General features: G+C 38.4%; 1 protein-coding gene across 3 annotated transcripts in view; it reads left to right on the plus strand.

Moving 5' to 3' along the window:
* Positions 1 to 3794: 3794 nt before the first annotated feature.
* The window catches only part of LOC141448736 (uncharacterized), a 135586-nt gene continuing 116382 nt past the window's right edge, over positions 3795 to 22998 (plus strand). For 2 of the 3 annotated variants that reach the window (XM_074117312.1, XM_074117313.1), the window contains exon 1: positions 3796 to 4295. The gene's annotated coding sequence lies outside the window, so the exon portion shown is untranslated. Of the gene's footprint in view, positions 4296 to 22998 lie in introns of all 3 variants that reach the window. The other variant, XM_074117314.1, reaches the window with a different exon arrangement.

Here is a 22998-nt window from a genome sequence, read left to right on the forward strand (position 1 = left end):
CGATTTCCAAAGATATGCGAAGCGAGAAAGAGTTAAATATATATATATTTTTTGAAATGTCGAATTTGAAGAACACGTATGTGGGACTTAGAACTTACGAGTGTGGTAGGCTGGAACGCTGTTATCAATTATATGAGAAAAATTGACCGCTGGATGAACTTTAAATTCCTTAAAAAAATGGGTTTGGTCTGTAAAAGATCAAGATTATTTTGTGAAAAGAAACAATTTTCTGACTGCTAACAACTATCTGTTACACTTTGCCGTGTAAATCCCCCAACAAAACAGGTCTACCATATGTATTGTTGTACATTCTGAGTAAATAAAGTATAGATGTTCGGAAATAGTAGTAAGAAATAGTTGTGGTTCTCTCCAGATTATTTTGCGCCACCCCACAAATTTTTGTTTTATATTATTAAAATAACTTTGACAAGTGACGTCTTACATATTTCCATGGGTCCGTATAAATTAATGAGCGTCAAAATATTTTTATTTACAGAACCGTCTTTTTGTAGTAGATTCATCCTGGAATATAGCCAACTCTATTTGAAGATTTAAAATCACTTATATGTCATTCAATGAACAGTAATCACAGGGATTTATTCAATCTGTGGCCCTTTAATATTTAATATCGACGTCAGGAAAGTTAGTCCATATTCACAGGAGGGGAGATGACTCAGCATAATCAGGACTTTTAGCACCTAGCTAAGTGTTTGTATTCGCTTGCGCTGCACTCTTGTGCAGTCCATCTGCACTTTTGACTTCGGCTAGTTCGTACATAGACAGCATTAGTATGCACAATTTGCAAATTTCTCTTAAATTGTTTTCTGTTTTCTTGCAAAGGCTGCGAGTTATTGGGCACCAGTTCTTTTACTTTTCTTTTTTTTGTATTACTCGACTAAAAACAAGAGAATAATTGATTGTAATGGTGGCTAATTTTAGATTTTAGTTTTTCCCAAGAGATATCCGTTTTATGGCTCCGCTCTCTGAAAAAAGTAGTTTTTACTGCCATAAGATTTTGATCGAATTAATCTACCGAAAGTACCTTAGTTAAGAAGAGTAATTTAAAGACTTTCTCGTGGACTTCGGCGATTTTTGTTTAAACTGTATTAATTGTAGCCAAGTGCGAAGAAAAGTGACACAACTGTTAACTGAAACCATTTTCCTGGGAAATCTCGATTAAGTTTGTGGGAAATTCCTAAATCGGAAGTACCCTCCTTAGTCAGTGAATAGTTCACTATTTTAAAATGACTTCTTGGTTTTGCTTCTTTTATACTCAATCAATCAAGCAATCAATGAGTACTGGCATTGCGTGCTCATTGGTTTATAGCTTTTCCTTTTACATTTTTCCTAAGAAAATTCTTTCAAGGGGAGCTCTAGGGTAGGAGTTTCCTAGTAAGATTTATTTCCAGCGTAACGTTTCCGGTTTTACTCACTTTATAATGTTGCTGTATAATGTATAAAAATATAACTTTAATTTTCCGAGTTGGAAGAAAACTTGTGACCTTGAGCGAAGGTAGTCCAGAGTGGAATGTTTATACACCGGATGTTTTGCTTTCAGCACTCCAGTGGTACTTCCTGGGACGTGTCAAAATTTTTCTCAATAAAAATTCTTCACCAGAAGAAACACAAATTTTGAGGTCGATCACAAATGACGTAAAAATAATAGTTTTCATTAAATGGCCGGACTAACTCTCTCTAGTCCATAGATCTTACTGGATTTTATTTTGTTTGTGGAAAATCAACAATTAAACTATGCGAGATAGTTTTTACGTTCGTATTGATGAGCGGTAATGGTACTGTTAATGTCTAAAGAAAAGGAAGGTCAATAAATTAAGAAATGAGGGGCCAAGACCTATAGGATCTACCGTGTGGCTCACTACAGTCTCTATGTTTGTATTACTGGCGGTGAGCTAGAGTTAGCATTATACTTCTATAAAGGAGGCAATGTCCCCGCTTACCATCTGTCCGGCAATTCTTTTTTTTTTTTTTTATGATTTAAGGCGCGTCAACTTCTAAGGTTATTGGCGCCCGAAGCTTTTTCCAGTGCACTGCCGGCCTCCGGACAGTGTTCTCTCGTTACAGACAATACTGTCCATCACCGGGGACAGTTGAGCTGTAAGAAGCTCCTAGGAAGAGAAAATCTAAGGGTCAGCTGCTGGATTCGAACCCGGGACCTCCGAGTGGGAATCCAGTACGCTAACCTCATAGCTAATCCCTTCCCTATTCGTCCTAATTCTTCTAGCACTTCCTGAGTTTTCAAATATTCAGGCAATCAGCAATTCAGCCTGCTCTCATTTTTTAGTTATAATAATATTTTAATATTTATGTTTTTTGTAAGCAAGATTAGGCTATTTTTTTTTTTTTTTGTTGTACTTGTTTTTAATCTCAGGGCAACTCTGTGCCAGAATAATAGTTATTTATTTAACAAGTGTGGAAAGTAGTACTTTTCCTCACACGAGGCAGGGTTTGCACGCACGAGCGAGAGAAGCGAGGCGAGTGAAAGTGCAAATTGCCGAGTGTGAGGAAAATACTTTTCACTCGAGTTAAATATTATATTTTTTCTGCAACCATTAGGGTTATTAACTAAAAAAAAAAAACTCAACAGGAATCACTAGAATCCATTTTAAATTTCTATAAGGTAACACTATAACCTTTTTAACTGTTATAATTAAAAATATCTAATTATTTATTAAAATATTATTTTTATTTCTATATTACTTTCAATTTTTATTTTATTTTTTAATATTCGTTTTTTAATTATTTAGATAAAATAAATTTAAATAAGCTTATTAGAGTTTTACAGAAAATATTAAATAACAAAACTTCTTATATCAAGGAAACACAATAAAGTTTTTTCACTCACTAGTGAGGAAAGTGACACTAATGGGAATTTTTCCCCACTAGTGAGGTAAAGTTGGGCATTACACAGCTGATTTTAATTGAGTAATGAGAACATTCCTACATGGTTGCAGAAAAAGTTATATTTACAGTGTAAATATGGTAAAAAGAAAGGAATTACATCATTGTAATCTAGCTTTATTCGCGTTATCACAGCTGGTTGAATCTGCTCTTTGAATGGCAACGGAAGTTAAGAAATTGTAGCATACTTTGAAGGTTATGGCTGTGCGATCAAAGTAGCTGAAAAAAAGCTGAACTTTTTAGGAAGCATAAACTTTGTAGTTTGTGTTTGGATTTCTCCAGGCATTTCCGAATAAAAGTAACCATCAATATCCCACGACCGGGAGTACCCCTGTACTTGAACGAGAATATTCCACTCTTTCAGATTTACTCTAAAGAGAATCAAACGATTGCTTTCTTTAAAAAAAACAAAACTGTATACTCTCATTGAAATCGTTTTTTACTATAAACATCTTTCCTGCTAGATTCGATTAAGGGCATTTCCGCCAAGAGGAAGAGGTGAGCTACTTTAGAATCCGTTGCTCAAATTCCGAAACCGGAAGTGCTACGTTTTAAAATGAATTTTTCAGTTTTGGCGATTTTCTCGAAAATGGCTCCAAAAATTTTCTTGTAATCTTCATTAACACGTTAGAAGCATGTAAATTTATTTTTTATAAAACATCTGATAATTAGGGTATTTTGAGAAGATACGTATAGGGGGAAGTTTAAAGTGTAAGGTTTCAGGAGCCCGGTTTTTCAGAGCAAACTGGATAAAATCAGAAAGTATTAATAATGTGACCTGACAATGGGTTATGTAACACAACGACGAGAACTGCGGCACAGTCCGGAGATTTTTGCGGTGGTTAGCCCATAGTTTTAATGATAGATATATATTTTTTTGAAAGGTACTAGGAGTTAGTATAGTGTTACCCCGGGTACCGGGAACGCCCTGACCTGCGCTCTGGTGGCTGTCGTCCCATCCTCGGTCGAGACAAACCAGGTCGCGAGCTACCCATCTAACGCCCAGGTCCTCCCAGTACGGGTCAGTACGGTCGAGTACGGTGAGCAGTTCGATCTTTATAAAAAACGGCCAACACTTCTAAAACACTTATATGATTGGTATCATCACATCTATTAGTAATTCTTATAAATAATTATTATTAGTTTTAATATATCATTAAAAAAAAAGAAAAAAGAAAAGCTAAATAAGCCCCAGAGGAACACTACTATAGTTTGGAAACTAACGGTTCAGGACGTCACTCATCACGAACTCGGAGTTCTAAAAACAAAAAACAGTGAGGATTTGATATTTTGAATTCATTTATTAAAATTAGTGCGGCACCTCCCAAAAAATCATTTTCACACCGACGATGCAGTGTTGTACTAAATGAGAAGAGGTAAGTCGTTTTTGCTTCTTTTTTCTTTGCGAATATTTTTATTTTATAATGTATTTCTATTCCACTAGGGCGGGACTACAGTGGAATTACAACCAGCACGGTTGGTACCACAAGGGTCTGCTTTTCAATTTTGGCGTGATCAGCCCCAATTTATTTTTTATATAAGCGATTTATTTGTCTAAATTCAATGAACAGTGGGGAGGAGCCCCAGTAATTGCAGATTAGAAGTTCAACTTCACAGAGAGGTCTGCCTAGTCTAAACACTAATTTACACTTGTTCCCAAGTCTTAATGTCTTAGAAATAAAAACATTTCTAAACAATTAAATTTTTCAAATTCATATTTATCACCGGAAACATATCTTAAACCACCTGAAGCGGAAGTTTATTTTTTAAAAAAATCTCACTCAAACGACTTTATTACAACTGTTCTCAAGTTTTTAACTTTCTAACAGCAAGTTTAGCTCGTTACTGAAACATGAAAGTGAAATACTCTACATAAAACAGATAAGAAAACCTCTGATGGTGGATGAATACCTGATACCAGTCAGAAAAAACATGGGTACGATATTAACCAGTAGTATGAAGCTAACTACATTTCCGTTGTTTTGTTTTTGGCCAATAGTATGCCGCACACGAAGGCAACAAGGCCTCTAATCGTGTACTTCCGGTGTGTGAATACTAGATATATTTGCAGTATAACCTCTTATCTGGTGACTGGTCGAGAAAAGAAATCGTTTAAGAGATTATCTATAGAGTGGTGGTACCGTACAATTAACTGGAATAGCCCACTAGAGGACCTAGAAATAAGATCTCTAAATCCCCCCCTCTGCTGGAAATTTCCAAATATGAATTTTCCGGGAGAGTGTATAACCAAATTGCTAAATTCGGAGTTTTTTAAGGACAGGTTTGTCCGGAAGTAGTACGCATTTCCGCGATTACAAAAACCCGCTCCAGCTTGCTGGATGATCTTCCAATTATCATTTGTTTTTTGTGGGCGACACCAAAAAAAAAATATCAGATTAAAGCCAATTAGATCGAAAAAAAAAGAGAGCCTCGCTAGACTGGTCCCTTAATGGCAAATAATCAAATAAATAGCAATCAATAATACTATTTATTATCAAACATAAAGCAACTATCTGAAAAACAAGACCATTTTGGCAATGCCACATAAAAAGTTGTAATGTGTCATCTGTTATTTCCACATCCTGTGCTAATTTTTTTCCTCCCCGTACTGTTCACCCAAGCGACATGTTACATGTCCTTCTACTTCCGGTCGAAGCCTTCTGGACTATAAATCAACGACACTAACATGCAAAACACGTTTTTCCTCATAGTCAGTTGCAAAATGATTTTATCGTAAAAAAGAAAAAAAAAAAATAGTTTAAGTCACAGTAAAAATAAAGCTATCTTTGGGACTATCTGTGGCTTAGTGCAAGCTAATTCTTGTTTTCGACTTCCCCTTAAACTTATTTTAATTGGACATCTTCTTTTCTACAATATCACTTCCAAACTTGTAATGTGATTGCCGATATTCTTTAAACTTCAACTTGATTGCAGGACGCAAACTCTCCTCCAACAAAATCTTATCACCAAAAGTGCCAGTTTTTCTAAAAAGGAGATTGTCCGGAAATAGGATGCACGGATTTCCTTTAAAGCTCCATACGCTCATTGCGCGCGTATGGAGCTTTTATTTTCAAAAATTCCCCACGAAAATTCTTCAGAAGCCAGTTCTGGAAAAGAGGTGGAGATTGGCTCCCCTAACGTGTATCGTACGATGCCACAACATTAACAGGGATTCAAGTAAGCCAAATTCTAAACTATGAAACAATCTGTAAAGCGGAAGTGATACTTTACTGAATGAATCTTGTGGTTCCTAACTTCCTGTTACACTAGAAGGGTATGACAATTGGAAATCCACTTTTAAGGCCGTTCTGGGGGAGGTCTCACTTCCCAGAACAAGAATACGGAAGTTAAAGCCTTGGCCGGAAGTTTAAATCAATTGAAAGTCTTCTTTTTTAACCTTGTACGTCCTAATAGGTATTCTTGCAGATCAATCAGTTCATCATGGCCAAGGTACCTTGGTAGGTCTTCTTTATGAGTTTGCCCTCATCTAGAAGATTTCTATCATTGGCTACTGTTGGTTAAATAAAAAAAAAAAAATTACCCTCCAAAAAAATATTTAACAAAATCTCCAAGTTTAAAAACTTATCGAGAGTTTTGTCTGTGAGTGTGTGAGCGGTTGTCAGATTTTTTAAAGAGATCAAACGAAACTCGAGAAGGAATTTAATCTATACGTATTCGTAAAATCAACTCTGGAAGCAATTATTTCCGGAGTATGATTTGAGAGAGAAAACTAAATCCGGAAATGGGAAAAAAACATTTTTTTACCTTAATACCTTGACGATTAATTACAAAACTACACTGTTCCTCGTATATCCGATCCGATTCAAATCGTTCTATTATTCTTTTATCTCCTATTAATCCTCTATAAAAAGAGAAGATACTGTGATTATCGATGTTAATTTTTCAACGGAAATATCTCCTGAGAAAAAGTCGTTTTCACCACATTTAGTCCGCGTGTCTATCTGTCGGTCTTTTCTTGAAAACTGATTCAACGATTTTCTTTAAAAATTTTATTCATGGAGATCTGATATTTCCGGGAAAATTCAATTGAGGACCCTTCAGGGAGAGGCTGCTGATTGATAAGGATTCTGTTTAAAGCGCCGCGCCGTAATAGCTGACATTTTTTCAGTGTTGCCATCTATATAATAATAATAGTGAACCGGATAGAACTATGAATAAATTATTTTGCTGAGCATATATGTACATATCTTGAAAGTAGTATCAAGATACAGTCGTCTGAGTGTTCAGAACCCAGTTTTTTTTTTTTTAATTTCTAGCGAGGCAGCTCAAAGATTTCTTTAACAAGGAGATCATTGCAGTTGGAGTAAACATTCGAGTGCCCGCACAACCAGTTCTGCTTTGTTAAACGCTAGCCAGATACAAATAAACAATGGCGGATTTACAAGTGGACACTGTGCTAAGTTATCTTTTTAATTTTTCAATAAAATTATCAATATTTTATAACTTTTACATTTGCGATTGCATTAGTAACATTAAACAGAAAATATTACGTAAGAAAAATCACGATTTTTGGTCTAATTTGAATGAATTTTTTTTTTTTTTTTTTATTGCATATTCCAATAATACATCAAATACCTATGGGAAAAATAATAGTAAAAAATTTTAAGAGTTCTTTTACTCAGAAATAATTACCAATAAAGAATTCACCAATCACTATGGAGAATAGAAGTGTAAAATATAGGCGGTTCGTGTAGCCAGCCAATAGGATGCCATTCTAGTGTAAGATGGCTACGCCCACATCAAACCGGCCACGCCTTCACTAATGACATCTTCAGTTGCACAATTTATATAAAATGGAGGTCTTTTTCTTTTCAGAATTTGTAGTTTTTATTACTGCTTTTTCAAAAGGAAGCATTTTTAAAGTAAAGCTTGATAAATTGTAGTTTTATTTTCTATTACTTTTATTAGTAAATTTATCATCATCGTAACTTTATAAATGTTTAAAAACATTTCGAGATAAAATGGATTGAGAATTAAATCGTATTACATTTATTAAATCTAGAATTTTCCTTGTTTAGATTTCAAGTAAATGTTATTTGCAGTTTTGGTCTTGTAGATACTTTATTAAGTAATTTTTTTTTTTTAATGATTTAAGGCGCATCAACATCTAAGGTTATTGGCGCCCGGAGCTTTTTTCAGTGCACTGCCTCCGGAAAGTGTTCTCTCGTTACAGACAGCACTGTCCATCACCGGACAGTGAGCTGTAAGAAGCTCCTGGGAAGAGAAAATCTAAGGGTCAGCAGCTGGATTCGAACCTGGGACCTCCGCGTGGTTAATTGAGTAATGATTTGTTACAACTCTGTGCATGGGATTCGTTCTTAGAAGCAAAGTATCCTATTCTATAAAAGCGTGAAGCAGTAACAGCCAAGGGAGCCATAGTTTACGGGCACCTCACAGTCAGCGACTGTAAGCATGTTAGGACAGGTTTGTCGGAGGGAGATCGTCATCTCTATGTGCACATAGAATATGGTCTGTAATGGAGGATTTTAAGCATATATTTGACGATATTTCAACGATGTGAACAGGATAGAAAAGAAATTGTTTATACTTTCAAGCTTCCTTCCGGTAAGAGGATACAGTATTTTTCATAAACATTTCTCTTCTCAGATCTCTAGTTGCGCAAACCAGAAAGAGGAGTTGTTCATTCTTTTTGGTGATTGATTCATAGTTTCAAATAATTGCCATTTCAGTCGTGAAACATTTATGCCGAGCTTTCTCGACCTACGGACTAGGTCATCATCTTCAGGGCTGTGGAACATGTTTACAGATTGTTAACAATGTTTCTATTAAAATGAATATGTATAATATAATGAAATTTACAAAAATTATTTACCTAATTTACAAAGTAATATTTTACAACATTCCAGAGTTGGCGTGTCTTCTGCCTTGTCTGTTCATGGACTGAGTGTGATCGTTCTGTGTAGTGATATGTGTTACGTTGTGTGGAAGTCAGTGTTGCCAGTTGCCTAGTATTTTGTAGTAAGTTTGCGTATATTTTGTTTAAATTGTTCGTGTCTGTTTTGAAATTTAAACTGTTTTCTGTCTTAGATATGTATATCATTTCTAGCACTTTCCTTTTTTATGTGTTGGTTTCTGATTTATAAGTATCTGTGTGTTTGTGGAAATCGAAAGTGTGATGATTTTCTGTGCTGTGTTTTTACTAGAATCATTGTTAACAATCAGTAAACATGTTCCACAGCCCTAGGTCGAAAGCTCGGCAGAATAAATGTATCACGACTGAAATGGCAATTATTTTTTCATCCTACAGAAATAGGAGGTTATCTTGAGTATTGGACTTATGCTAAGATCTGCATAAATGACACACAATAATTAGTTGTATGACGAAAGCCATTGTGACGAAAAACTTTTGCAACAATACTTTGTTTATTTTCAGGAATAAACGATGTTGACAGCTCAAATATCAAATTTAAATTTTCCGCGATTTAATTTTTTTAAATGATCATCACATATACCTTCTTCTTTTGGTCTGCCTGTATCTCCCCACTAGTTCGATTTTTTTAAAAATCTCTCTTTTGGAACTCAGGTTACGTCAAAATATGTATTTCCTGTCAAATCTATTTCAAACTGGAAAATGAGATCTTTCTTCTAGTGAAGTGATAGAAAGGGGAAACTGGCTGACAGTTGCTTTGTGCTTTGCATTAGCGGCACTTGAAAGCGCCTATTGATTTTCTACTCGCCTCTTCAAAAGAGCAATCAAACTGCTGCAGGCGGAAGTGGGGCAGGCAGTTCGGCCGTTATGATCACCACTAGCAGTCTTTGAATTTATCGCGCAAAAATTCTCTGACTAACTCACACACACTATCTTCGCTGACTTACCTTTCCACGTTGTCTTCTTCCATGGGTTTATTTAGAAAGTTTGGATTATCGCACGGGTGTGTGGGTTAGTTACAAGTGAAGATATTCCCTCGTCAGAAGATAATAAGGCATCTGGCTTTGATCTAATCACTGTATTGATTTAGTCGGCAAGTGTAGCGTGTGTTGACTGAACAGCAAAAGTAGAAACAAAGTACAACCAAATAATGAATCAACCTCTGATGGTGGATGAACTTCTAAAACCGGTCATGAAGAGCCATCTATGCGTGTAAGATGGACAATATCAATGAATTACTATCTATTTGTAAGGAAATAGATTAAGCCTATTGGAAGTGACACATTACCGAAGAAATAAATGTTGGATTTTTTAGAAATTGTTGTTCCTAAGTTCCAAGATAATTTTTCATTCCTAAAATTGAGATAAGAGAAGACAATAAGAATACGATGGTTTTTTTCAAGTGAGGCGCGGAATATTATTTAATATATTTCAGCGAAGAATGTAGTGGGAACGTATTTAGATATATCTGCAGCTTATTGTGCGACCCAACTAGCTAGTGGGAGAACTGCAATCAGCTGATAGCAGCAGCCGCCATCTTGCCCAACGATGGGAATGAAAAGAAGTGGGCTAAATAGAGCTCTACCTCCCTTGGGAACATCAGGTCATTTATCGTGTGCCGACGCGCGTACACTAAGCTCTGGGATAACATGTCTACTCACCACCACACTCCCGTATGTCTGGCATTACTGTGCAATGGAATTTGATTTATGGACCACGGGCCGCAGCAACACACGTCTTATTTGGGGATTGTGATAATATTTCTACTTCCTCCGTCCGTCGCCACCACTACGGCCAGAACTGTGATCCTGTCAAATTGCATCAGGATATTAGACTACAGTCGGGCGTACTACAAACATTAACTTTACACTTACCGATTGGCGGGAAAGTATTCACCGGAAGTTCCCGTTTTAGGCGCCATAATTAAAAAAAAATCGGCTGTGCACACTCACACGACTTGCCTTTGCTGCTGCTGCTATCTCTCGGTTCTAACTCACAATTTTCTTAAACTCCAAATTCATGTAATTCTTACCTACATAATACAATTTGTAACCGTACATTACTTTGAAATGTCACCTTAGGCGGTAGTCAGCCTACCCGCCAAACTCTTCCTCGATAACTTTTCCACCGGAAAAGTGGATGAATGTGAAAATCAGAACATTAAAAAGTAATATGCATGCGCATGTACCTGTACATAAGAAGTTTGTGGGTAAGCTCTAGCAGCCATTATCGAGATAATCAACAATCGATTAAAAATAAATTTTCCCATTTAAGGAAATTTCTTTAAACTCTATTTCAACAATACATTTAACTCCAGGGAAGGGGATTACCTCAGTAGTTAGCGTACTGGATCTCCCACAAGGAGACACAGGCATTGAATCCAGCTGAAAGGCCCTTAGATGTTCTCTTTCTAGAACCTTGTTGTAGCTCCACTGTTTAGTTATGGATAGTTAGTTATCTATAACGAGAGGACGTTGCTCGAAGGCCGGCAGGCGGTGCACAATGTTGAAATTTTCGTTACGCCAATAAACTCAGTTGTAGACACGCCTTAAATTAAAAAAAATTCATGTTATAGAAACTATAAACTTCCTGATTTACAATGAGGATAGAACTGGTAGATCATAGGCAATGGCTCTTTTACTCCTAAATGGTAAACTACCCATTTACTCCTTCAAAAGTACCTGCCTAATTTGTCCTTCCAGGGACAGTGTTTTAAATGAAAGTAATGAATACAATGGATGGTGTTGGTGAGTCGGCGGTCTAAGTAGAGTGCATAGGGTAGCTGGCGATCTTGCTGTGGGTGCGCAATACGGGGCATGTGGATTTCTGATGATCCATTTCAGCAGGTTTAGAATAGAATAGATTAAATTAGGACGGCCTCAAGGCCTACGCTACCGCGATCCCTATGGATCTATTGTGGCTCCCCGAGTTTAGAGCTCACCCTCCAGACTCGTCCGCTTAATCAGACTCTTAATTCTGGAGAGTGGCTCCTGGGTAAAGCTCTCAGGCCTTGGTTTTTCCTCCCCGAGAAGTAACATCCTTATCCCAGACAAGCCCCTCATACTGACACAACACGTGCAGTGCTGTTTCCTCCTCCTCTTCCTGCACAGGACCTACAAAGGCTATCATCTGCCAGGCCCATGCGACAGCATGTTGATGCATGTGTTTTCTGAGCCTGCAGTGGCCAGTTAATAGGCCTACAATTATCCTTATAGCCCCACGGCCTTGACGGATAAATTCTATGGTCAGATTTCAGCAGGTAAATATAATAAACATACTTACATTTTATGCCTTTCTTGGAGGAAATACAATAAATTGTAATTATTAAACTGCTTTTAGAAATAACTTGCCGAGCACTCAGTGTAACAAAATTAATTTTTAAAACAGACCTCTGTTAGACTAAGAAAACCTCAAAGTTATCTCCCGAAGAAAACATTCTTCCTCCCTTCTCCTGACAGAACTAGACTCCTTTAATCTTGACCTAGGAAAGATATGTGGTGCCAAATTTGGTAGAAACTGGATAGTAAGTAAAGGTACTAAAAATTAATAGAAATCAGTATGTAAATTTAAGAAACTTGGCTGGCCGGAAGTGTCATCTCTTTGAATAGATTTGAAAAGTGAAGTGACTTAAGTCGAACTACTTCTTTAATTAACTTGATCCGTGTCAAGAAAGTTAAATTGCGCAAAACTACGGTAAATCGGGTTCGCACAAGAATTTTACTTTCATGATAAAGATTTCCCTCAGTTTAAACTATTTCGGCAGGGTGGGTGTATAATAAGGATTGATTATCCGCAAACTAACACATTTAAATCAGCACTATCTCTGATGATGGTTGAAACTTCGAAAGCGGTCAGGGGTACAATAAACACGCGCGTTAAGACGGATAGAATCAAAGGTAACATTTAAGTTTTAATTCAAGTGGTGTTAATCACCTTGCCTTATTTTTACTCAGGTTACTCAGGTGACGTTCTCTAGCATTCTGCTCACAACCACACACACGCAGTACTCACCAAGCGGAAAATGTGATAGGTGCTAGGTAGCTGCTAAAAACAATCTCGTGGCTTCCTGTTCCGTCAGGATTGGAAGCTACAGATTCTTGTGCTTTTTTGTCGCCAACAAGCCAACCCAACGAGTACTAAATCATCCCGATGGAATCCATATTTGGCTACAGTTCCCACTCCACGGGAGTTAGAGAAACTCTTTCCAGAAAGCGGCACCTACTCATTGGGGGGGGGAAAACCAGAGCAGCCACAATAGGTCCATTAAGGCTGGCCGTGGTATTCACCACAGCTTTTCTTTGTATTCTCTCTTGTAACCCAATATAGCACCAGTCTCCAGTTACTGTCTTTAAAAAGCTCCTAGAAAATGGAAAAGCCAGCCACACGGAAATCTAAATATTTATCAAGGAGGTAAATCTTACAGTAAGACTATTCTCTACGGGACTAATAGCTCGCCCAGTGGGCTCTCCATGTCTTCTTGTAGAGCGTTACGTGCTATATCATCTGGACATGCTATCTCCAATTATTTCAATTCTGTGAAACGTCTCCTAATAAAATCCTCTGAATATTGAGTCTGAACGGGATTTTGCAAATTAGTTTCCCTCTCTCAATATCTATATTATCTAGATCTACGCTTCTATTCAAAAACTACTAATCGCCGAAAGCTGCCAGTTTAAATTTAGCTCTCAATAGAGCTCAACAGAGTGTGGTTACAATAGAGCTCAACAGAGTGTGGTCACAATAGAGCTCACAACAGAATTTGGTGTCACAATAGAGATCGCAACAGAATGTGGTGTCACAACAGAGCTCAACAGAGTGTGTCACAATAGAGCTCACAACAGAATGTGGGGTCACAATAGAGTTCAACAGAGTGTTACAATAGAATGTGGCGTCACAATAGAGCTCAATAGAGTGTGTCTAAATAGAGCTCACAACAGAATGTTGTGTCTCAATAGAGCTCAACAGGGTGGGTCTCAATAGAGCTCACAACAGAATATGGTATCACAATAGAGCTCAACAGAGTGAGTCTCAATAGAGCTCACAACAGAATGTGTTGTGACAATAGAGCTCAACAGAGTGTGTCACAATAAGAAATTCGTCAAAATCGAGCCACAGAAAGTACAACTTTACTCACTCAACTTTGAGATTTTTGTTTCTCCAAATAGCGCCAACGATTTTCTTAAAACTTGGCGTTCTAGTTGCAGATCTGCAACTCTTAATTCTAGCATTTCCCCAGCAGAATTCAACTTCCGGGAGAGGTTGTCAGACTCACCTCTGTAGTGGTATTACTGTTTGGCCAATAGTTTAAGAATTAAATTGGAGACTGAATTTCTTAATTTGTTCATAATCCACAGACCGGATGTGCAACTTTAGCGAGTAGAAGCTTCCGGACTTTGTCACCAACGGCGCTGGACTCTAAACTTTGCGTAGTGATTACAAATCTCTACACTTTTCTTGGATATGCTTTCTTTTGAAATCTCGTCTAAGAATACTTCTGTGAGAGGAGCTAGTTGGATGCTGATTAAAGTGATCCAGAGTTCAGAGTTCGAAGAATGAGTAGCAGTAAGAGAAGCTCCAGTGAGTAGTCACTCCAGTGTTTTTGTTCTCCGGAATGTTCGAACCACAAACCACATTCTGGAGAAGACTAAAAGTAGATAAACTAATATGGTTATCAGGAGAGATCACATCAGACCATTTAACTTCCTGATATTCTGCTATGAACTCCAGGGAAGGTAATTTAGAGAACTAGGCTGGGGACACAGTTAAGGATTAAATAAATTAGCAGACTAATGGAATGTGTTGGATGTGGAAATCACGGATGGTGCTTTAAATTGTGGAGGCGGTCACGGGTAGCGCCACCAGAAGACAATACTTTAGAGAGCAACACCGCCGGCAGAGGCGGCGCGAGACTGACCCAGTTAGCCACCTCGCAGTCATGCTGTAATTCAGCGCACCCACACATTACTTCCATTTCAATATCGCCGCCCTTCGCCTTCAGGCTGTCCTAATCGCCCTCCCTACTTCCTCCCATCAATGAAGGAAGAGGGTGTTGTTCCATCGGTCAGATTTTCGATCTCCTTTTCACCGACACTCGGGCTTCCTAAGTTAGCTGACACGGATTTACTCTCAACTCCTAATTCTCGGGTACTGACTTTAAGAAACATTTAACTTAAATGAAAGGAAACGTCCACTAAGTTTCCGGTTGTCGAATGTTCATCTAACTCGGAATAACATCCACAATTTTAACCCTCCTTTATTTAGGGCACATAACTGTATGTCTAAAATGCAATTTTTTACTATAGTATATCTTTTGTAATGTTAAGAATGTGCAGCGAAAAATAGAGTAAAGAAAATTCCTCAATCGGGAAAACTAGTCTCTTCACCATCTGGAAAATGACTGCCGAGCTTTTCTGCAAACCTTCTGCGGACGTTGCATTTATTATCGATATTTAACTTTGTCTGCTATCCTCCTTCTTTCTAGAGAAATAGTTTTACCCAAAAATTGTTAGTGAGAATTAAATGTTGTGGCTCATCTATTTTTGAAGAATATTTATGAATTGCATTATTAGGGTGAGTGGTGAATTTACACCAAGTTTTCACAGGGAGGAGGTAAGATTCACAGAGACCATCAGGGTAACCTCCTTTCTCCAAATGACACCACTAATCGTGCCCAGCATACTGGAGAGCTGGAGATTACAAAGCAGCATTACAAGCATTCCAAGAGGTTACACATTCTGGCAAGCATTATGGGCTCTCCACTCAGTCCAAACTGAATTTAGGAAGAACTCTGTGAGAAGGAACTACACGTACACACACACTCACACACAAAGGCTAAAGAAGATCTGAGACACAAGGCTTTAGAGAGCAAGAGGAGAACGTCTAAGAGGGAAACTTTGTTTGAAACTATGCCAACAATTTCTAGATAGCATCTAATTAGGTTGCAGCCCACTGAGGGAAGTAATCTGCTCTGTAGAGAGGGCCATCATCCAAGTGAACTCTCCGACAGAGACCCGCCGCAATCACTCTGCAATAAAATTGATGTTGCCTGCGATTTATCTTGACATTGCGCATCGACGTTTTCTCTGACTCAGGTAGAAGGAAAGGAGGTGTCGTCTTATGTCTTCTTCAGTCTGTCCGAGCGAAGGAGCACTTCGAGGCAGTCGCGTCACAAGTTTGGAGAAGTCATTAAGTATCCACCATTCCTTATTGCATTGCATTTTGGTCCAAACAGTCCCAACCAGATCATATCTCCTCTATTTATTCACTCTCATGCCCAATACCAGTATTACGAATTCAGTTCAATTATGCTGGCCACGAATTACACACTGACTGATTCATGAAAAAACACTTATTCCAGTACAGGAAGTAGACAGTTTAGATACTGTCCACGATAAACTTCCGTTTTAATTGTAAAAATCTTCTCCAGAATCAACCTCGACTTTAATAAAAGTGGAATATAAGAGTACATTTTGGACTCGGAGAGTTGTATTAAACAAGATATTTGTTGGAGATTATTGTTATTTATTGGTTAGAGAAGAGGTTATGAGTGTAGACTTGTAAGTAGGAGATCACTATTTCTAGTTCCACGTTCAGCTACTTTTTTATTTGTTTACAGCAAAGTGAAAGTTTCCGCATCCCTCTACGAACAATTAATTTAGTAGTTGGTGGTTAAATCACTCCTTAAAACTAGGCAATTACCCTGCTATTCTTTTACTTTGAAAATAATTGGCATTTATCCAATATTATCCAAATTTATACTACGTCAGAACACTTGGTGACAATATAGTCAATTCCAACCATAAATGCAAAGTAAAAACGAAGTGAGATGTTTTAAAATGATTTCTTCTTTATAATTTTCCTTTCGCAATGATAGAGAAATATTACCGATATAAAAAATCACTAATTTTACAAAAGCTGTCAAGGCAGCAAAACTATCTGCATGAGTGAAAAAAAAAGTAGTCTATTTTTTTAAAACCCCAAAAGGAAGTTTTAGTCGAGGTTGGCTAAAAATACATCACGGATATCCGGTGACCAACTGTATTCGTGGAAGAAGAACAGTTAAGGAAATCCAGTATGGCCAACCGTCCCTAGTTTCCTGGCCGCCAACAAAAGAATACCCCCTTATACACACAGTCCTACTAAGGGACCTGCCCCCAAGGCAAGAGTGCTGACGTGTCCTGGAGCTTATTGATTCTGTTCCATTTACCTTTACTAAGAAATATATTAATTTCTCTTACTTCTAATAAAGGAAGGAACTGCGATTGTGATGGCCTTGGAAATTATGTTTTCTCTGGCAGGATATGAGATATCCTCAGATCAAATGTCCCTCTTGCTCTCGGTTTGCATCCCAAGATATGTAGTTATAAATACATAAGTGGTAGAACACCCAATGGGAGCCACAAAGTAGATCTTTTAGGGCGCAGTGGGTTCTACAAAAAGGGGATCGATCGTCTTTGAAGACTTTCACAGCCATCAACAAGAGAAAGAACAATTCTCGTAACTTTGAAGGACTTGCTGGCCGCATGGCAGGCTGTCCAAGAAAAGATGAAAGGTTTTTGCCAGCCAGTGGTAACAGAAATCTTACAAGTTAATCTCTATTTATAAGGAAGACTATAATAAATAATCTACTGGGGTTTCGCAACTCCTTGTCTTCCTTTCTCCTCTTTATTTATGTTTGTTCAAATACACCGGAAGGAAGGGTGAAAAAGAATGAGATGAGTGGTTTTAAAAACTTCTCAGTTAAGACCACTTCCGGTGCAGAGTGAAATCCCCAGCGAGGAGTTTTTAAAAAACTAGAGTTCGGTCTCTCTTTCAGTGGACTTTCCTACTAACTCCACTTGAAATATAAAAAAAGGAAGTTATTAGTGGAAAAGTTGGAGGATTATTGTCCTGTTGGTGCGTAGATTGATGGTACCGAACTGCCCAGGAAGTTCCCAAGGCAAATCTTGCCTTTACGAGAGCCCCTAAAGGAGATATAAGGAGATAAACTGCTTGCTGAGAAGAAAAATGAATAAATTGATTTTGTGACCTGCGTCCTTCCTCTTTTAATAAAGGATGTTATATATACAACTACCAAGCGAAATGTTTCGAAACTGGTAAAGTTCAGCTTACTACGTCACAACTATAGACTTTAGCACACTAACCTAAACACACTTCATTCACAAGCGCACAAATGTTTGTAAAAATCCACTTGCTAATTTAATAAAGAAGTCACTCGATCGCCATTCTTTCTTCCTGCTACTACATAGTAAGGCATAAACCAGTAACAAAGGAGCGATTAATGATGAAATTGGGAAATAGTTTAAATCGTAGCACGTCCAACTATCTGTTAGGTGTCCTGAACGGAGGCGACTAGCAAACATACTTTACTGTAAATTTCTTTTATTAACCATTAAATAAAATCCAAGGCCTAAGTCCAGGAATTTCCGAAGTGTGTGAAGACTGCGGCCATTAACTTATGGGTGCAGAGTAGGTCTCAAGAGTGGTGGCTTGCCACCACGGGGCAGAGACAGGCGAAGGAGTTTATTAAAAGGCTATTCACCGAGGCTGACTGCAGAATTAATCCGGCGTTGGCCGCGGGGCTGTAAGGATGATTGTAGGCCACTGCAGGCTCAGAAAACACATGCATCGCATGGGCCTGGCCTGATGATAGCCTTTGCAGGTTCTGTCAGGAAGAGGAGGAAGCGGCACTGCACGTGTTGTGTCAGTGCGAGAGGCTCGTATGGCTAAGGATGTTACTTCTCGGGGAGGAAAAACCAAGGCCTGTAAGCTTTACCCAAGAGCCAGTCGCTCTCCCAGCATTAAGAGTCTGATTAAAAAGGACAGGTCTGGAGGGTGAGCTTTAGAGTGAGGGGAGCCACAATAGATCCAAAGGGGTCGCAGTGGCGTAGGCCTTGAGGCCGCCCTAGTCTAATCTAATCTAAGACCGGGAATCGAACCCAAATTGCTTTGCGGGCCTCGCCTCTAACTGCTCGGCTACCGTGGCGCCTTGCGGCGACAAAAGTACTAAAAAGCAATTTCGGTTTTGAGTTACGAATGACTACAAGTATTTGAGACATTTCGTTCACTTATAAAACATTTCATTGGCCTTTTATTTGTTTAAATTTTTGCTGAATTATTAAACCAAATATTAGCCTTGATACCAGAACCTTAGAAACAGTCAAAACGAACAAACAAAAGCAGAATAGAAGTGAAATGCCTTTATTTAGGTAGTGCATGGTTTGAGGGAATGTAATAAAACTGAAGAGAAGCGGATATAAGAAATAAGACAAATGAGAAGAGATAGGCACCAAGTATTATTGTTAGTGTTGATTGGGGATGGGCGCCGACTAGGTTGGTAACACTGTTACTACTACCGGCAGCAAAGGGGGGGAATTTTGTTGTGATGAACAAAGAGCGAAAGGGTGTATACTGGAGCAAGAACACGACTGACTGATTGGTGACAGAGCCGGCTCCCATTTCTTTCTAGTTCATTGCATATTCCACTTGTAGGATACAGCATCCCCACTCTCCCGCCAAACCCACTGGATTGTCGTAAAGCAACACAGAGTTATCTGGGTTGAAGATAACAGGCAAATAGGGATAATTCCCAGGACGGAAAAGCGGGTCACATTCCTCCACTAAAGACCAAACCATCCCTTTAGCACGGCCCAGTTTTATCTCCAGCCCAGTATTCTAGCCCTACGTGACCGGAAGTACTGAGATCGTTTCAATTTCCTGTTGCCAGTTTTCACCGCAAATACATGATATTTTCCCTGAGTTTGAAAAAAAAGAAGAAGTTTTTTTTAGTAGTTGAGGATTGTGTGCTCGAGCCAGAATATAACCTCAAATTGATTAAATCGTATCAGTGTGATTCAGTTTTACCAACTGCATATTGTTTATTAGCAGGAAGTTCAGGCTCGCATTTCCTTTACTACTCAGTTCTCAACATTCTAACTCGTATTCTTGTTACACTGAAATACCTTACAAGGAAGCCTTGCCTCGACCTCTCGCCAAGAACATCCTTGAGAAAAAGTTTTCCAAAGAACTATAAGTCCCAGGATCTACTGGCAAGAAAAATCTCAAAAATGGAGAATCCGTGCAGTGAACTACTCCTGGTTAAGCAAACGCAATGCGCCTTTCTTGAAGCTAACATTTATTGATAATCCTAAATTTTTAAGGAATATTTGAGGATTTCAACGAGAGGAAGTCAAATTACTTTGCAGATTTTTTTATTGAACTGTTTAAAAGTAAAAAAAAATGGGATTTTAATTAGGGTACTATTTATACAAAAAATCGATAATTTCATTACAGAAGATGGAAAACTGGTTTTTTGGCTGGCGATGATATCGGCCATCTTTGACTACGATTAGTAGAACGTGCTGCAGTGCACAGCAGACAAAACGTCCCGACGGGCCGGATGTACCAAACAGATCCTACGACATTATAACTACCTTTATATTCGTTGCCCTGTCACTGAACATAATCTCCAGCGGTGGTCGCTGATTTCATACACGATCGATAAATATGGAGTTTTGGCTGAATCTCCACAAACTTCCAATTCGCCCCAATAGAAGTCGCTCCCCACACTCCGGTCAGGGTGAAACCCATTTTCACCTATATATCAACCTTTTTTCCATCAATCAATAATAACGCTATTATTTCTCATACTGTCCAAACCAGAAAGACTCGACGTTTCTGTTAAATTTGTCCATGGACGCAAGTAAATGTATTAGAGTTTTAACTTTTAATCGTGTAAGTATTTGCCGGAGCTTTTTTCAGTGCACCATCAGGCAATGTTCTCTCGTTAAACATACAACACAGAGGACAGTGAGTAGCAAGAAGTTTCAAGGATGAAAGAAAATCTAAGAGACAGCAGCAGGGTTCGAACCCCGGGTTATCACCGTGTGGGAACTTTTACGCTAAACACTGAGGAAATTCCCTCCCTGACAATGTTCGAGTTGATATCAGAGACATAATTCAAACCTACCTAAAATTTTGGAGTTTATATAATGAACCGGTCATTAAACGGAAATGACGGAACAAAATGTTACCTCACATAAAAGGACAAATAATCTATTAAAATAAAGAAAATAAAGGCCGCCTTGAGGCAAGAGATAAATTATTTGAAAATGTTTTCCCGCAAGAATGGAAAATTCACGTATTAAAATATTGGTAAAAGGAAAAATAATGGGATTACTACGTTCTTAGCAAGTAGATCTTCGCTGACCCGGAGGAAATGGGTCAACCAGCTATGAAGTAACTACGACAAACAACGCAGAACGCCGATCTGCTCTGTGACGTACTACCTGTGAGACAGCGTGGCTGTGAGTGAACGTTCCATTCTTTCAATAGAGTGCTGATATTTTGTGCGTATGTAGTATTACTTCCGGTATTGGAATCATGTCATAATTTCGGAAATTTAGCGACACATTGAACCCTATTTAATAATAAATAGCGTTGTCGCACCAAGTGTTTACTCACAACAATTCTCTTAGAAAACTTTTATTTGTTGATTCCAGGGCTTTCATATTAATTGCCAGCAACTTGGGCTTTGGTTGAAGAGAATACAGCACTTCTTGTTAGCTACAGTTTGTGAATCATGGCGAACTATGAGAAGTAGTATAGGATGGTTAGTTTGGTTTAGCCAAAAAAATGGAAACGATGATGCTTTTATGTGAAAACAAAGAGGTAACCAGAACGGTTTACGTGTTGATTTCCAGACCAGCGTGGGCCTTACATAAAGACTAGCCCAGATTTGTTGGCAGAGTTTTAGAGAGCAAACGGCCGCCACAGTCTGGGATGCCAGAGAACACACGAGATCAGGAGAGGGTCGCTCACTGGATTTCCACCAGGAATGCATAATCTCAGTCGTCGGGCAACTCTCGCCAGAGCAATAATCCATTCTGTTCATCAGAAAATTTAAGTGCTTCATGAAATTTCAGGTCGAATGACAAGAATCAGAGCCTGTCATTCTATTAGAGGGCTTCCACAATATCACGGTACGGAAGAACACCCTTTCAGCAGGGCCCTAAATCAAATTTTTCAGGACAGCTTTGCAGAGCACTCCATCCAGAAGTGGTACTACCCGGAAAAGGGTTTTTGATCTTACAGGTCCCCTTGTAAGACCCAATCAAATTATAAAATTTAGGCCTCCTCCAATTTTGGGAATTTTGTGTTCACAAAGCAGCCTCAAAGTGGGGCTAAACTAAGATACCGTGAAAACTCGAAAGCGACAATTCGACATGATCGAAATACTTCTCTTCTAACCTAGTAAGAGCAAGGTGGAAATCAGACAGGCAAGTTTTCGGATAGACCTGGCACTATAGTTCCTACATTGCTTAGTTCAACATGACCCCAACTACTAGAAACATGGGACCCAGGGACACTGCAAACCCCGGCTTTGGTCCAGAAGTGTGACGCTATGACACGATATCGCAGACTAATTATGGCTAGTTTTTGTTAGACTGAATGCAGAATTGTTATAGTCGTGATAGTGCTATCAAGCAGTGCATTGAAGTGTACATAGCGTTATCACAGCCAGTTGGCCAACATTGTTGTCAAATAAATGTTTCATTTTGCTAATTACCTGGTCACCATGATTACTTGCAGTTCTGGTATATCTGGAATAATAACGCAGTTTCTGTCGCTCACATTTCGGATGACCAGGTGAGAAAGTATAGAAATCCTGTAACCCAAGTTAACGTAATTATATCTTTTTAAAGTTTTAAATCTTTTCCAAGATTAATCAAGGCCGGTTTGTGCTATTTAATAGGGGGGTTTCAATTTTCTAGATTCTTTCTAATTGTTTCTAAATTTGTTGCTTGAATATGTTTTCAAAAGCCCAGAACTGGAGAATAGTATAAGAGAAAGGCGTGTTAGTGTGCAGAAAACGGAAGTTCCAATAGTTTGTTCAAATCGGAAGGTAATACCTCGTATATGCCTGTCATTTAAAAGGCCCAATAGCAAACTAGTTGCCTAAAAGCAAAGTTTTTCCAGGCAATAACTTTTAGTTACTCTTAAAAGTCATCTCGAGACCAACTTGAGCTACACATTTACCAGTTAAATTAAGACAGAGCTACAAACACTCAGATAGCTCTATCCTTTAATTAACTAGCGTAATACTTCTGAAACCTTAATGCTCGTGCTACTCTCTGAGAACTTTACAGATATACGTTTGCCCTCATAAT

This window comes from Rhodnius prolixus, unplaced genomic scaffold (assembly GCF_049639745.1).
Source record: "Rhodnius prolixus isolate KJV_2025 unplaced genomic scaffold, Rpr scaffold_2, whole genome shotgun sequence".
In the NCBI taxonomy this organism is placed as follows: domain Eukaryota; kingdom Metazoa; phylum Arthropoda; class Insecta; order Hemiptera; family Reduviidae; genus Rhodnius; species Rhodnius prolixus.